Source organism: Anopheles aquasalis, chromosome 3 (assembly GCF_943734665.1).
Source record: "Anopheles aquasalis chromosome 3, idAnoAquaMG_Q_19, whole genome shotgun sequence".
Taxonomy (NCBI): Eukaryota; Metazoa; Arthropoda; class Insecta; order Diptera; family Culicidae; genus Anopheles; species Anopheles aquasalis.
In genome coordinates, this window is record NC_064878.1 from 387,501 (window position 1) to 403,273 (window position 15,773).

General features: G+C 50.2%; 1 long non-coding RNA gene across 1 annotated transcript in view; it reads left to right on the plus strand.

Annotated features, from left to right (window-relative positions):
* LOC126575218 (uncharacterized) overlaps window positions 1-2,754 on the plus strand; it is a 2,849-nt gene extending 95 nt beyond the window's left edge. Inside the window, exons 1-2 of the long non-coding RNA XR_007608257.1 lie at window positions 1-1,963; window positions 2,058-2,754. The exon at window positions 1-1,963 is cut by the window's left edge and continues 95 nt beyond it. This is a non-coding gene — a long non-coding RNA (uncharacterized LOC126575218). The remainder of the gene's footprint in view (window positions 1,964-2,057) is intronic.
* The last annotated feature ends 13,019 nt before the right edge of the window (window positions 2,755-15,773 follow it).

A 15,773-nucleotide genomic window follows, 5' to 3' on the forward strand; every position in this document is an offset into this window, starting at 1 on the left:
AAGGCACGGAATGGAAATCTGTTTTCGGTTCTTTCGAAAAGGGCCACCGCCCAATCTAAATGGCCACGCCAACGAAAGATGCTGCTGCTAATGCCTTTCGGATGGAGAGGAAATTGGGTACTTCCAGACGCTCCATTCCCATTCTCTTCAATAAAACTTCTTAATCCTCGACGGAGATCGCGCGACACCATCACAAATGGCCGCGCTAAAGCTAATGAGCGCCGGATTCTCGAAAGTGTGGTGTCGTCCGTGGCGTGGCTCTGAAAGTGTTTTACCTGCGCTTCCTCGGCGAAAAGCAGAAGCAAAGCAGATGCTAGAGCCAGTATGCTGCTGATGCTGCTGTTGCTGTTGAATAGCACAGCGATAGGTGGCTCATTATAATGATGGTGACGGCGGTAGTGGTGCCCGGTGTCTGATCTGCTCGACCTAGCGCGTATAGGCAATAGCAAAAAAACAAAACAGGAATAGAGTAGAAATTTGCGACAATCATAAAGAAGAGTTTCTCATAAAAAGCGCCACCAAAACGCCAACTTTTCAAGCCAGATTGCTTCTTGGGCCCTATCTTGGGCCTACAACTGGGCTCACCCCGAGTTTATGGGATGGAATCAGTGCTCTTGCTGCTGTTGCTGATGGATGGAGTTTTATAGCCAACCATTTAAGCTTTAGCTTCGTTCTTTATTCTCGAGGCCTCTATCTGTATCTTTCTATCTCGGGGCTTTTCTCTTCGACGGGTCCATCTTTATTGCTTCCTCGAAATCACAATTTCGCGATCTGCTGCCGCGAGTCTACTGCTGCTTGTTGGTTTTTTTTTTGGGGCGTTGGAGTTAATAGCGAACGTCAGCTTGCCAGCCAGAGCGATTCAGATTCAGAAGTGGAAACAGATTTAGGAGAACTAGCAGCTCGTGAAAAGAAGTGATACCTAAAGACCGAAAGACCGAAAGGTGTGGTAGAACATTTTGAGAAATTGTAAAGAACACAACATCAATCAAGAAGATCTAGAAAGAGAGACAGAGAGCTTCCTCTCTCTTTCTCTCTGTCTCTCTTTCCAAGCGAATAAAAAAGAAAAAGAGGAGGATTAGGATTTTTCTAGTTGCTCTGGTGAGGATTTTGTGGAGGAGAAAGGAAAGTAAAATGTGCTCTCTATTTCATCAGCTACTTGTAGGCGACGTCAGCTCTTATCAGCACACGGAAGCGAGCGAGTGTTTATCGATTTGTGTTTTTTTTTTCTGATGCAACATTTTGAATTTTTTCTTGAGTAAAAAACACGGCCTACTGCGTTTGTTTGTGGAAAAGCCAAAACATGCACCCTCTTCGTGATTCTCTGATTCGTGAGCGGATGAAGCAATAGATGAAACAATGCCAGCGAAAAATCGATGCCCCATGCTTATGCTCACCCCAAGACCTTTTCCTGCATCTAATGCCAGCGCCCTGCACACATTCACACCGGAATGGAAAACTATTTCAACAATCTTATCGCTTCTCCACGGTTACCTAAACACATCTTTTCGGAACTCTTTCACGCGATTAATGATTCTCGGACCTCAGCGTGATTTAGCCGTATGTTTGTTTTATTTATCCGTTCTGTTTTTCCAGTTTTCCCAGTTTTCCTTCTCACACCTCCCAGGGGACAGGAAGGGAGCTACCCTTTTATGTCTTTCTTCTCCCACATCTCCACTCATCCCCTTTGGCGTTCGCCATGTGCCGCGGGACTAGAAAAACGTTCGCTTGACAGGCGTTTTGTGCGTTGTAACTGTTTTTTTCTCGCTACCTTTTTTTAATGCTCCGAGTTCCTTCCTGTGTCGTGGTGAAGACTCTCTTCTGCCCTCTGGTAGTGCACCAGTTTTGCCTCTGCAATCCATCGTTGCTGTTCCGGTTAGCTAGCCACGGGGCCAGCCGAGGTGGGACCGGCGATGATGGCTACGTGACCGTAACTACACCGTGTGTGTGTCTCTATACCTCGACGGTAAAGACGTTGAGTAAAACTACAAAATGCCATAACGTAACCGTCCGAAAATTGACCACGGACCACACCTTCACCCCTTTCCATCATTTTCCAGCATGACTCACTTCGAACGGGGATTGCGTGAGCGTGTCTCTCTCTCTCTCTCTCTGGTGGTGCTGCGAAATGCCTCGAGGAATTCTTTGCTTGAAGGAATTTACTTTCTACGCAAGAATCTACACTTTGAAGCTGATTTTCTAGCGATTACACATGAGCGATTGCAAGGCACCAGAGGAGAATAATCGACGACTCTTCCGGGCCGGAAAGAGAGCTCTACCAGATCCATTTCTACATTTAATCCAAAACACTGCTGCTGCTGCCGCTACTCCAGCTGATCTCATTTCCAGCAGCCCGCATTTCCCACTCCACCACGCATAACTATCTGTAAATATTTTAATTTAAGTCAATTATCGTCAAATGGTCAGCTGCTGCTGCTTCAATTGGAAACTAGAACTGGAATACGAATTGACTTGGAAGTAGATGGTTTATGCGTTCCCAGGGCGAACTGCAGCCTTGCAAGACCATCATTGATCGGGTGCCTCAAAAAACCAAATTATTTTATGCCGTTTGAAAGCCGCATCAGGCAGCGATATGCATGACTCGAGCGAGTGAGAGATGTGAGCATAATTATCATAATTTAAACGAGACTACGGTGATGGCCGGGGCCTAAAAACCTTCGACTTCGCCTCCGTGTAAAACCAAACAACCAAACATACGGTCCATGTGGGGCACCAATAAAACATGTATTGCATGTATTTCGGATCCGTGTTTCGGTTTTTGGATTTTTCGTCCAACGCATCGTTCCACGCGCCTCTCTTGTGCGCATTGCACGCTGCCGTAGCCAAGCCAGGCCACGTAGTGGAGCTCGAGAAAAACCGAGAAAAACCCCGAGTTGTTCCGTCGCGGCGGCGTCGACAGCGGTGCAGTCTAGCAGAGCCTAATGGCCAAAGCTATTAGAAGCAATCGCATCCGATTCAGCAGACGCTCCAGTAATGACGCACACCTCGAGCTCACCTGTCCCTCTCTCTCTTTCTCGCACTCCGTCGGTCTATCGACCGGCTGACGACTAGGAAATCAAATTATATATGCGTGTTTCTGAAGCCGAAATTCGGAAATTATTTTATTACATTACTCCGTGGCATTATAAAACCTGGCCACCAGCACCACGGTAGAACAGTAAAGATGTAGTCCAACAAAACGGAACGACTGGGCTGCACTATAAATGTTTCCACAAAATGGACCCCCCTCCCTGCGTGTTGGCTGTGCAGTGAGTCAGTCAGACAGTCAGTCAGTAACTTATGACTTTCTATTGACAGTTGCACTCGGAGTGCGATGTCATCCAACTCGCCAAAGGGGTTAAACGGAGGTCCTCTGGGGTTGTAAAATATTTCTACCTTACTGGATGCACCTTTTTGAACCCTTTACCGATCACCAGTTCTCGGATCCAGCCATTTGCTCGGTACAAATATGACCACCACCAAACGGGATCGGGAAAAAGGGGTTTTTGCAGTAAAAAAAAGCAAATACCGATCTCGCCTTAAACCCGATGCGTGTCATTATGATGCCTTTTATTGCATCCCCACTAAAAAAATACATCGTCCATCGTTGGGTCCTTCGGAACATCTGAACGGTGCACTTGTTTGTTTGTTTGAGATTTCGAGTTTCAGGCAGAAAATGACACACCACGACGTTCACTGGAGACAGGTCTTGCCTACTGCGCCCACTCTGGACTCTCTGGTCTCGGTTTTCGGCTTTGGTTCGACGGTTTGCAGGTTATTTTGCGCCAGCTTTTGCATGAAGGCTGGCCGGCCGGAAGAGCGGTCGAGTTGTCGGAGTTGCTTTCTCAAGACCGGTTCTTGCTTCCTGCCCATAAGATGCGATGCGTTATCGTTATGCTTTCCAGCTGCTGCTCTTCACTGACTGGTTTTTCACCTTCCGAGCGCAATGATGATGGTGGTGGTGCGCATATCAGCATTTTAGGTGGACACAGGAAGTCTCGAGACCCAAAAAGCAAACAATCGAAACAAGAAAAAAATAAGACAAGAACCACCATTAGGGGCTCACATCGTATGTAATGTTGGTGCTGGCGCTGGAGTCCGATTGTGCTGTGGCCTGTGATCCGATTTTTCGTGGTTCCTGCGTGTCCAGCGTCACATAATGTCAAAGCTAATTAGACCCCAGGGTATGGGGTGGTGGTACTGCTGCTGCTGCTGCTGGGCGGAATAAGGAAGCCAAGAGGCGGCGGTGGGGGTGATGGTGGCCTCCGAGTGCTACGAAACTCGTAAACAACTGTCGACAAACAAACCGTCGATTGGCTCCACCTCTCCGCCACTCCACCTTCATCGTTCATATCAGCCCGGTCGACCGGTCGAGCGGCGGGCCGGCCGGCCGGCCAGTTGTTTCTAAAAATGGCCACCAAACCGTGCAGGCGAGCCCACATCAGGTCGCTCGTGTCGCGAAACACTCTTATCGCGTGATGATGTGTGTTTTTGTGCCTTCTTCTTCTGCCTGTTGCTCTTGTGCTTCGGACAAGACGCTCGGGACGGTACCGTAGACACGTCGCCCGAATTCGGATCCAACACGCGATGAGACCTGTTGTGTGTGGGTATGTACCGTCCGCGTTCTCCTCCTCCTTCTGCTTCTGCTCACTCAGGCTGATCTGATCGGTGTGGAGTAGAGGTAGATGATGATGATGCTGCCTTTGCTGCCGTTGCTGCCGTGGTGAGATCAGCTGTAACATGGTCTGGGCAAACATATGGCACCGCACGGTTCGGTTCATGGATGATCTGCTTTGATCGGTTCCGGAATCGCTCGGAAACGGTCCCGGGGCGTAGCGCTTCCGTAATTCCGGGCATTCGCTACGGGCACATGCCGGGCCAGACTGGCTTTAAAGTCTGGACTGAAAGGAGAAGGCGGATAGTTTGTTGTTGAGCGCGTCTAGTGCGTTGCCTAGTGTAGGTCTCATCGGAATCATCCAGACCCGGACGTCGGATGTCTATGCTAATTCCTGGGAGTACCTGCAGCAAGATGCGGGCTTCCTCTGGTCTGGGTGGCGGTAGGGTGGTCTGGCCTGTTGTTTTTTATGCTTTCCTCCCGTTGCGTCCACTTTTTAGGGACTTTTCGATCCGTTGCAATGACTTTTCTCGCCACCATTAACCGCTCCCAGAGTGCGCCCCGTGGGTCTCTATGCAATGCTTCGAGCTGCTGTGTGTTTCCCATAGCAAATCCCTGGCCTTCTTTCCCTCGGTTGCTCTCGAGAGCTCGAGTTCTTCTCGATGACGTCCAACCCTTGCGGCAGCACCGCAGCAGTAGGGTTGGCTAGAGTGAGAGAGGCGGCCCCGTGAGGGATTCAATGAATTTTTCAGTACAGTAATTACCCCGGATCCGTTCCGAGGGTAGTTTCAGGGTTCTTTAGAGCATACCCTCTCCCTGTCGCGTCTGTCCCGTCATCCCCTGGAACTCGGTCTCTGTTTGCTCTGCGTACGCTGTTTGCCATTCTTTGCTCCCTCTCTCTTTCTCTCTCTGTGCTTCTTTTTCCATCTCTCTGTTTATCCATTTTCACAATTTAGCGTTCGTCTTCCATCTCTTTTTCATGCCCCTTCTATTTCATTTACTCTTTCTGTGCCTGGCTGTATGCTCTGTTCATCCCTCTGCTATCCCGGACTACTCTTCTGTGCGTTTGGTTCGCTTTTCTCGTTCCATTTGTATGCTCTGTCGGTTACGGGAAAGAGATGGTTGCACGCACCTTGGCAACAGACGACGAACTACGAAAAATTCCACTGGAACAGGCAACGTTTTCCAGCCATCGCCCAGGCCAGAGCACTTTTTCCCGCTGTTGCCATGTGCCTCGCAATGGCACTCCGATATCGGAGTTGCTACATAGATAAAATGCAGAGCTAGAGAGAGGAAGAGGAAGAAGGATTGGGATGGAAAAGCCAGCGGGGCAGCCTACACTCCGTAATGATATGCAGCGTTTAAAGGCAGCGGCCGAGCCGAGGGGTTGATCCAATAATTTGTTTCCATCCATTCCCAGCCACAAATCACCTTTGATTGATTGATCAGTGTATTAGCGTTTTGGGAGCTGTGTATCAGTGCCCATCCTTATCATCGAGGCTACCTATAACCTTGCAGCACCCCGCCAACGGTGTGTCCAGAGATCGCAATCGCCCGGGGTACCACTGGCTGCCCGTCCAAACCGAGCAAAACTAGGCACAAAGATAAGAAGTTGTTTGTGACAAGAGCTCGCTACAATGCGGAGACATGGTCGTCGTCATGGCGCATGCTTTCTTCTGGAGCAACCACGAGGTTTGAATTCAATAGAGAATCGTATCGGATGCGGTTTGCTGCACATGCACGGTGTCTTCTTCTGTTTTCGTGATGCTAATGGTGACCTGCGACACTGCGTTGCATGCATTTTCGGTATCTCCATCCGGTATAAGCTCAAGCGACGGTCGTTTGGTCCGGAGATTACTTACAGAGAGGGAGCAGGGACAGCCGACGAAGCAACCGAGAACACCGTGTTGCTAGGCGACGACCGATGACAGATGCCGGTGAATTAGATTCCTCAAATTCTTAGCCCTGGCGCTGGTTCAGGTATCTGAGTTATCCTTAGAATTCCATTGCTCCGGAACCCTGAGGGAACTCCGTGTAATACTGTAAATCTTGCCAGAGATAGTACACCTCCCCCCGGTCGCTCCCGGGGCTCAAATCGATGCTTCTACGCTCGTCCGTAGCAACGTTATCCGTAACGAAGACGAAGAATTGGAAAACATATATTTCCCGAACTCCAGCATCTCGTCCATCTATAGACCTCCAATTTAACCTCCATCATCATCATCATCATCATCATCATCGACATCGTCGGCCATACGGAGCCGCGGGTACGGCTACGGGTTCGAAAATATGCGTGAGCCTCTTGGTGCCTCTCGGTCGTTCTGTTGGGTGCGTATCGAACCGACTACCCCCGGGGTTCAGCATCCTCACGATCCTCTTCTATGCCACCTCTATACCAGCGAGGCAAGATCAGCTTTCCGATTTCACCAGAATCGGTCCCTGGAATGATCCTTTGGGTGTCTTGTAAAATAAATTCTAATTTACCCAACACGAAACACCCTGGGACATCTGGGGGTAGATCCCGAAATACCCGAAAACCCACCGGACAGAAATGTCTTCATGACGCGTCCCGGACGAGTCGGTTCGTTCCGCATCACCAAACCATTCCTTTGCGTCATCTGGTGTCGGATCGTGCTGGCCGCTGATACCATCCAATCTGCCAATCGACGAGTCTGGCCACAGCGTGTCCGGTCCGGATCCTTACCTCACATAAACTCATACTCAGCGACAAGCGACAAGCCGTTCGATGCCGTACGAGCCGTATCGAATCCTGTACGAACCTGTCGCGTCCGGCCCTGAGCTTGAAAGGTTTTAGTACGGTTCTGTCGGACCTTCTTCGGCCTACAAAGCGTAAAGCAAACCGTCGGTTGAGTTGGGTCTCGGTCTCGATCGCTCTCTCCTTTTCGTTCTGGCGAACCACAATTGCTATTCCATCAGAGCAGCAGCAGCATGCTGACGGTGTTTACTCATCTTTCAATCCACGGCACGTTTCGCGCACTGTCCCGGACCAGAGACCCGAACCACAATCCGCGTGGACGTGAACAGCAGTGTAGCTGCTTTGTAGCGTCGTGCTCCAATCCCTTCTTCTCAGACCATTCTTGACCATTGAGCGAACGTGAAGAACAGTCTCTACTCACCCATCTAGCGGTTGGATGGATGGAGGAGCAGAAATAATAAAGACTACATTGCTTTAATTGACGAGTACGGAGGGGCAATCAGAAACATCTCAGGCCAGCCGTGGCCACAGTCATAAATATAGCATCGACATCGATGCTTGAAGCGAGCAGAGCACTGGACAGTACGCACACCGGGGCTCCCGGATGGTCAAAAGTGTGCAATGGCATTTGAAGGATCTGGTCTTTGGGTCGGAAGAGCACGAGCTAGAAGTGGTGGGAGTTTTCGGACACTCTGATGACCGCCCGCGTGATGAAAGGGAGACCATTGTGCGAGACCCTCGCCGCGTAGGGCCGCTCGTTTCATTGAATTTAGATTCTTCGATTCTTCTCGCCACTCCCGCGATGGCCCTTTTCGTCCCCAGGTCGCCAGGCCTTGAACGACGCTGGTGATGGTGGTGACCAGCACCTCACCAGCACCAGGGGCTAGGAGATTGAATACAGATTGTGAATAATAAATTAAGAAAAATGATTGAGCATATTATTATGCATGCAGTGAGGCCTCACGGACTTGAGCCCGCGGGTCGAGCTCGCGAGTCCATCCACGCGAGCGAACGTGCGCGCTGGCCGCGAGAGTCTTGAGTCGGCTGACTTGATGCGGCCAGAGTATCTTGATGTACGCGGTCGACGACGACGATCATCACCCAGCGAGGTTCCAGCGAGACTTACATAACCTCCGGAGTCATCTCCTTCTTCTCGCTCGCTGCCTATCTGTTTCGCTCTCGCTGTTCCAGGGCGAATGCTTGGCGATGGAGACGAAAAAGGGGCCAAACATCGGGAAACGCGATACACGAGAAACACTTTATCGTCTCCACCGCAAGTCTTGCCTTTGTTTGCGACCCCTTTTGCGGGCCTAATGTAAGGAATGGGGAGAGGAACAGACTAGTGCGTCCCCAGAGCGACCGCACCCACTGCTAGCAACACACCACCCTCTCTCGCGATCTTGCGCAAGGTGGGGCGGAGGTCATCATCAGGCGCGCGTTGTTTCGTTGTTCTTGAATGCGTCCCGGGGGGAACGCGAGAAGCGGATTATTATATTGATCCGGTAGATCATTAAGTCAGGAAAGGATTAAAGCCATAGACGACGACTGTGTCTAATCGTGGTGGCGGACTAACTCCGGCTGCCAGTGAACACCGATGCAATGGCTAGCTAAAAGGGCAACCAATAGGGGGAACTATAAGAAGTGGGCACAACGCATCGAAACCCAGAGAGATAGAGCTAGCGAGAGAAGGCAAAAACCTGTTGAAACTTGCACAAATATTGACTCATCACTGGGTCCGTGAGGAGTGAGGAGTGTGTCTGTGCGTCCATGGCAAGGAGTCCATGGAGTTGGAGAGAACCCACGGTGATAGTGTCGCCTTTCGGAGTTTCATCCTTTTTCTCTCCTAGTTCCTCCTCCTCCTCCTGGCTCCTTCTAGCGGATGGGTTTCCAAAATCGTCGCCGTGTGTCACTCTGCAGCCCATTATCCATCCCCGATGACACCATGGATGTGCCATCCGAGCCTGGTGCTGCTGGTGCTGCTGGTGGTGCTGCAGGGGACCACAGAGTCGTTTCTCGTCTTACGTCTTCGCTGCTGCCTCTTTCCTCCGTGATCCGTGTGTTCTTATTAACAATTGCCCGGTTTTTCTTGCCCACTTATCTCGCTCGCTCGCTGTCTCGTTTGCTCGTTTGCGCCAGGGTTGGCTCGCTCGCCTCGGTTTCCAATTTGCTTGACTTAAGTTCCAACACGGCGACGGCGGTGGCTTCTTCGCATTTTGTTCTTTGCAGCACTACCAACAGCAACAGCAGCAGCAGCAGCAGCAGCAGCAGCAACGCTCCTTAATGGTTGTCTCTTTATGTCACTTTCGCGTTTGCGCTCGGTCCCTGGGTCTGGGTCTTGTGGTTGTCATCTTCCATGAGTCTTAAAATCCCGTATGGCAAGAGGACAACGACGACGACGACGAGCATGGCTGGTAGTGTGCGGCACGGTTGCACGGATCATGTAGCGCTCTCCTATGCCGGTTGCGTTCGATGTTCGGTTGCTGCTGCTGCTGCTGCTGCTGCTCATCCTAGCAGGCTTGTTCTTCTTCGGAAGCGAAGCCCCCGGGAGCCCCGGGAGTTGTTTGTTTCTGCTCGCTGCGCTCTGCAGGCCACGGTTTTAGTTGGAGAACCCAACGAAAAAAAAAAAAAATCCATCGAACGGACGAACGAACTAACGAACGAACGAACGAACGGAACGGAATGAAAGTAAGCCTCTACGCCAAACCTCTCGAGAGAATCGACAGCGAAGACGCGATCACTAATGCAACGGCTCGCGCTCCAAAGTGCCCAGAAAGACGGTTGAAGAAGCAGAAGCAGCAGCAGCTTAAAGCGATGATGCATCGCAAACGCACAACGTCCATGTGTGAAAGGTGATCTTTGTGAAGGTGAAATATCATCCTTCCTTTCTTCGTGTTCTCTCTCGCCATCTAAACGTCGTACTGGTACCGATGATGATGCACAGAGAATCACATCAAAATCCCAATGGCCATCATGTAGAAACGTGTTCCAACATGTACGACCCGCGGCCCGGGTGTGTGCTAAACGTTTTATTAATTGGTGCAGCTGATAACGATGCGGCGATGTAGCTTTTCCCTTTTCTAGAACATTCTCGATCTTCTCTGACAACCTTCAGTACGTTCAGGTATCCAGCAACTTCCTGTCGTGCTCGTCGTGGATCATTTTAGCAAAAGCCAGCTTGCAACTTATCGACACAGCCACACGAGGATGGAACCCTTTTTTGGGGAGTTTCTTCGCGTCCACGACTTCCTGTCCTCCATAAAACCGGTCAACCAGTCCGGGACCAGGACCAGGCCGGTTTATCGTGCACCACTAGCGAGAAGAGGAGCCCTTTTTGGGGGCCCTGGAATATGGACCCCAAGGGAGAGAACGCTTCGATCGCGTTCGAAAGCGAAACGAAGCTCTGTGGCGTGTCTTGTGCCGTCTTGGTCCACCACCATCATCATCATCTTCATCTACTAGCTGGGGCCAACCCCGGTAACCGACCTGCGACCGGTGAGCCGGGGAGCTGGTTCGATTGGAAAAGAGTCGAAATCGAGTCGACGGAACGAATGAACTACCTCCTCCCCCGTATTTTCGGTTGAAAACCCAGCCCAACAGCATCATCATCATCATCATCATCATCGTTGGTGCCGCATGTTTGTAATAAAAGTGCTGGAATGGAAAGCGGACCAGATAAAGGAGGAGGTGGTGGAGGAGAAAGGGAAGGAGGAGGAGGCCTAGCGGACACGCTATACCATCGGCAGCATCGATCGATGCTCATTTGGGTGTTGTAGGAGTAGTGGGCCCCTGGGCCACCGGGGAATGGAAACGAAGAGATGGTAGAGAAATGGCCGACGGTGGCCAACAAAAAGGAACCAAAAAAGAACTGAAGACGAAGCACTACTGCGCACACCGGGGGTACCACCACCTAAAACCGCCGTACACTTTTAAGCGGAGGCAAATATGATTTTCAGTAATTCGATCCATCCGTCGGTCCGACCCAGAGCCCGGATCGGCCAACGAGACAACGGGCAAGGGGGTTTCGAAGATGTAGGAGGCACTCTGTGTGTGCGTAAAGAGTGGCTGCTGATGCTGAGAATCGGAGGGACCGAAACGCGAAAAAGAAAAGGAAAATGGAGAAAAAAAAGAAATGAGTCGCGCATCGAGTCACGACGACGGCGCACCACCAGCACTCATGATAGTGATGGGCTGATGGAGATGGCTAACCAGAACCTTCGACGAGACATTCAAGTAGTTGCTGAGCAAAGCAAGAAAGCCGCTCGGTGGCAACGACCACGACAACGACGACGAAGAAACTCCAGCGCAGCACCAGCAGCAGAGACCACGGTCGGTTGGTGTATGTAGCGCTGACGGATGCAGCGATGACACGGAACTCGTTCGCGAGTTACATACAAAGAGAGAGAGAAGGAGGCAAAACGCGAAAAGCCTGCTGGCCACCGCTGCTGCTGCTGCTGCTGCTGCTGCTGATGGTGCATCGAGTGGAAACTGTAACGAATGAATGCAGTGACAGCGGCATGATGGTGGTGGCATTGAGAAGTCGTTGATGGTGTTTGCTGTGGGTCTGGCCTCCTGCAACGCTCGCAAAGCGGCCCCGGATCGTTTACCAGATGGTGCGAGCGGCTGTTGCTAACCGGAACCTTCACCGGAACACTACCGCCGGTTGGCCGGTCGCAAAGACCTTCGCGACGCGATCGGTTCCAAATTCGCGACGGTATGACTCATGGCCGCGGTGCCGTGGTGCACTCGCGCTCGGTGTCAATTTCGGGGATTGATAGACTAGAGGCAGAAGCGCACAGAGACCCCCACTCTCCGGTCGATCGTATGACTGAACTCATTAGCTAAAGAGAGCACGCCGAGCATTGCGAGCAGCGTCACCTTCGGGTTGCTTTGTGTTGCTATGGTCACAGCAGCTGATGATGATTCACGTCCATAACGGTATAGTCGCGCCGTGCGCGCGCCGTTACGGTGCTTGCACCGACAACAGCAACCACCGGCGCTGACTTTCGCGTTCGATGGGAATTCAAGATCTTCTTTTTTTTGTATCTTTTATGGAACACACGTTTTGTCTTTGTTCGAAGGAGGGCGAGTGCAGTTATACAAGCCGGAGGAAACTTAGAAGATGACATTCGAGATGCTCTCAACCTTCTGCGATCAATTGCTTTCCAGACATCTTCTGGAGATTTCGTATGATTTGATAATGAACAAACGCACTCCACTCTGTGTTTTTACAACAAATGAGGCAATTGCAGTAAGGCATGTATGGCAACAAATGAGTGATTTGTTGAGCTTGCGTTTGTGCGTTTTGTCTATCGTCACATTTGTTGAGTTAAATCTATTTCTCATCCATTAGATCAAATCAACGATCACAGACCTCACAGACACGAGACCGCGTTGACGCTTTTGTTGCTGACGTGGTATCCACACGTTCTTCGCCTCCCTTCCTGCCTGCCTGATGTTCCTAGGGGTCGCTGGTGTGAACGAAACGCACACGTTCCCTTCTCTCGGTGCCCTTGTGGGGTGATGATGACGATGGCCTACGTGCGTTCCAGCTCATCACTATATAGCAGCCTTGAAGCGCTTGCTGGTGTTTGTGTGTTGCCTGCCCAAGGGATACAGGAACAGAACCGCACATATCGGGACATCGTGTTCTGGCCGGCCGGCCGGCCGGCCTGTGGTCTCTGGGAGTGGAAAATTCCATTCGAGGGTCGAAGCGGTGCATGTTTTACCCCCGGACCGTCCAACCGAATTAAGGATATGCTCGCTCTCTCTCTCTCGGTCCGTAAAAGGTCCTGGGCAGTCTCTTGGCCGTAGGGTTCGGGCCAGCCAGGGGTCGAAATGTTGTCGATTTGATTTCTCGTGGTCGAGACGGGTACTCGGTCCATCGCTTAACCTTTCCGCGATGGATGGCAACCATGAAGGTCTGCCTTGCATCACCTGACTTCTTCTTCGAGGTTTCGCGCGGAGTGAGAAGCAGTTTCCATTCTTCGACCTCGGCTCGTTTGGGAACGCTTAGAACGAACGCGAGAAACGTGGGTGTGGTGCAGTTCAGAGGCCTCTAGAGCTCTAGCGAGCCCTAGCCGCAGTCAAGGTCTTTGGATGAGGATTGGAAAAACGAGATTATGATGAAGCTGATGATCTTCATTACCCGGTCGAGAAGCGAGAACCAAAGTCCCGGGAGTCCCGGCGATTGTTGTTTAGGAACAGGGCGCGAGAACCAGACGCACGATGCGATGGACGATTATCGAAGGAAGTAAGAAAGTTTCTCTAAGCCAACCACCAGAAGGCCAGGCCACAGACGCTCACACAGAACCAGTCATTCCCCATTCCCGCGGAACCGAACACTCTCTGTATACAATCGAGAACGCTCGCGAGGAGAAGGAAAATTAAATTAAACAATCTCTTCGGGGTGTCTGGCTCCGGGGCGGAGTGGTGGAAGTTGTTGTAACATTTCTATGCCTCCGCCGACACTGATGCGTCTCGCTTCTCATCTTCTAGGGCGGTTGTGGAGGAGGGTGCCATCACATTGAATTCGAAACGCCCCGGTTCGGAGCCTCTTCGCTGAGGCAGTCTTTCTGGGCCACAACCGTAGGCAATCGTTTCATCATCATCATCGTCATCAGCTGTTGTTGTTGCTGTTGTTGGTAGTGACTCTCACAAGCACTAGGCAGTGCCGAGGCTCTCGAGTGTGGCGTTTTGATCCCCGAGATGCCACCATGTTTCGCCAAAAACAATTGAACATTAAACCTCAACCTCAGGGCCGGGGGCTTTCAAGTTCAGTTACTTCGAACGCTAGTTTTGCTCCAACGATCCGACCACCGACACTCAAAAGAGCTCATGGAAGAGAGACGCAAAGACCTTCTTTTACAATATTGAAAAGTTCTCCAGCACCAGCAGCAGAAGAAGTTTCCAGCGTCGTCGTCGTCGTCGTCATCGTGGCCCAAACTAATTCCTTCCTGCAGCCGTGCAACCCGAAAATACGATGCCGATGTGCGTCTGTCTCGCAGCAGATAGCTCTCTGCTACAGTGACAGGTTTTAAAACTGCCAAACTCTGCGAAGGCTCGTAATCTTTTCTGGCGGTGGTAGGAGAGCCTTGGCGGCAGCGAATGTTCCTGTCGGATTGCTCGAGCTGTTTTGACAGGTCGTTCGTTACCACCCCCTTGAAGGGGTCGTGTGAAGGAGCGTTCAATTGACTGCAGCAGGATACCACCGGCGCGACTGGCCAGAATTGGGCTCCGATACACTTCTCGCTGCTCGGCCTAATAGTACCGAAGATGGGGAGAGTAGCGACTCAGTGCTGCGAAGATTTGACATGACTTTAATAGGCTCTAAAGTTTATGTTACTGCCAGCGACGTCAGCGCCAGTCCGGCGTCATCGTGTCGAGCCACCGGACGCGATGAGCAAGAAAGCAAGGTCTTGAAAGTTTGGAACTGTTATTGCAACAGCATAGTGTAACAGTGTGAGCCACCAAAGAGTCGTCAAAAGAGAGGTCAATTGGAAGCAAATTTGGAAACAAGTGTCCCCAGACGATACTTAAGAGAGTTGTTACATTACAGATTGACATTCCTTAGCTCATTGTGGGGGAATTTTAATTTAAATGAGGGGGGGCTAAGGTATTTAATTTTTTTGTGACATTTATTTTTTACATTTTTCCACGAATGTTGAGGGGTGGCTTTCAAGAGTATTGCGATTTTTTTTTTAGATCAATCGAAGCAAAACTGGAAAAGTTATAGATTTTTAAAAATTCGTGTTTCAAACAAGGTTCCATGCAGCTCGCTACTTTGAAGCGTCCCCAAAATATGACGAAATATACTTGAAAGGATGCATTTTATTATGGCATTTGCAGAAAAGTGTATAGGTAGGTTTTCTTGAAACAAATCGTTTTTGGTCCAAATCAAAAGATTTGCCCGTTTAAGCGACGAACCTGGTTTGATCATAGTGTGATCAATTTTTCAACTTCAAACCGCTACAAAAAATTGAAAAATTTGAAAATCAACAAAAACTCAACGATGCTAGCTGGATAAACTCATAAAATAACATAAAAAAAGCTGATTTGCATATTTCGCGTGACCCATCACGCAACTACGAAGGGAACAGGAAATGGTACCTTTTCGAAGACACGCCTTTCTAAAATTGATGCCAGGGAAGAAGTTGTTAATAAATCTTCTCCAAAGTAGAACCAAATATTCTTGAAAAATAGCAGTTTAATATGGCATTCACTTGAAAAAAATAGGTTGAATGATTTACTCACAAGAAATCATCAAAAATGAGCCTTTCTTGGATCCGACTGAACCTTAACATAAATGAATGTACTCCCAGGCCAAGCTCAACCTGTTATCAACGTGTTCAAACGTGTGGCAGTATAGTTTGTTTGTAGTTATAGCCTCAAGTAAGCAATTTCATCAGCTTTGCATCAGCCATAAGTTACTGTCGACTGTTGGTGGCG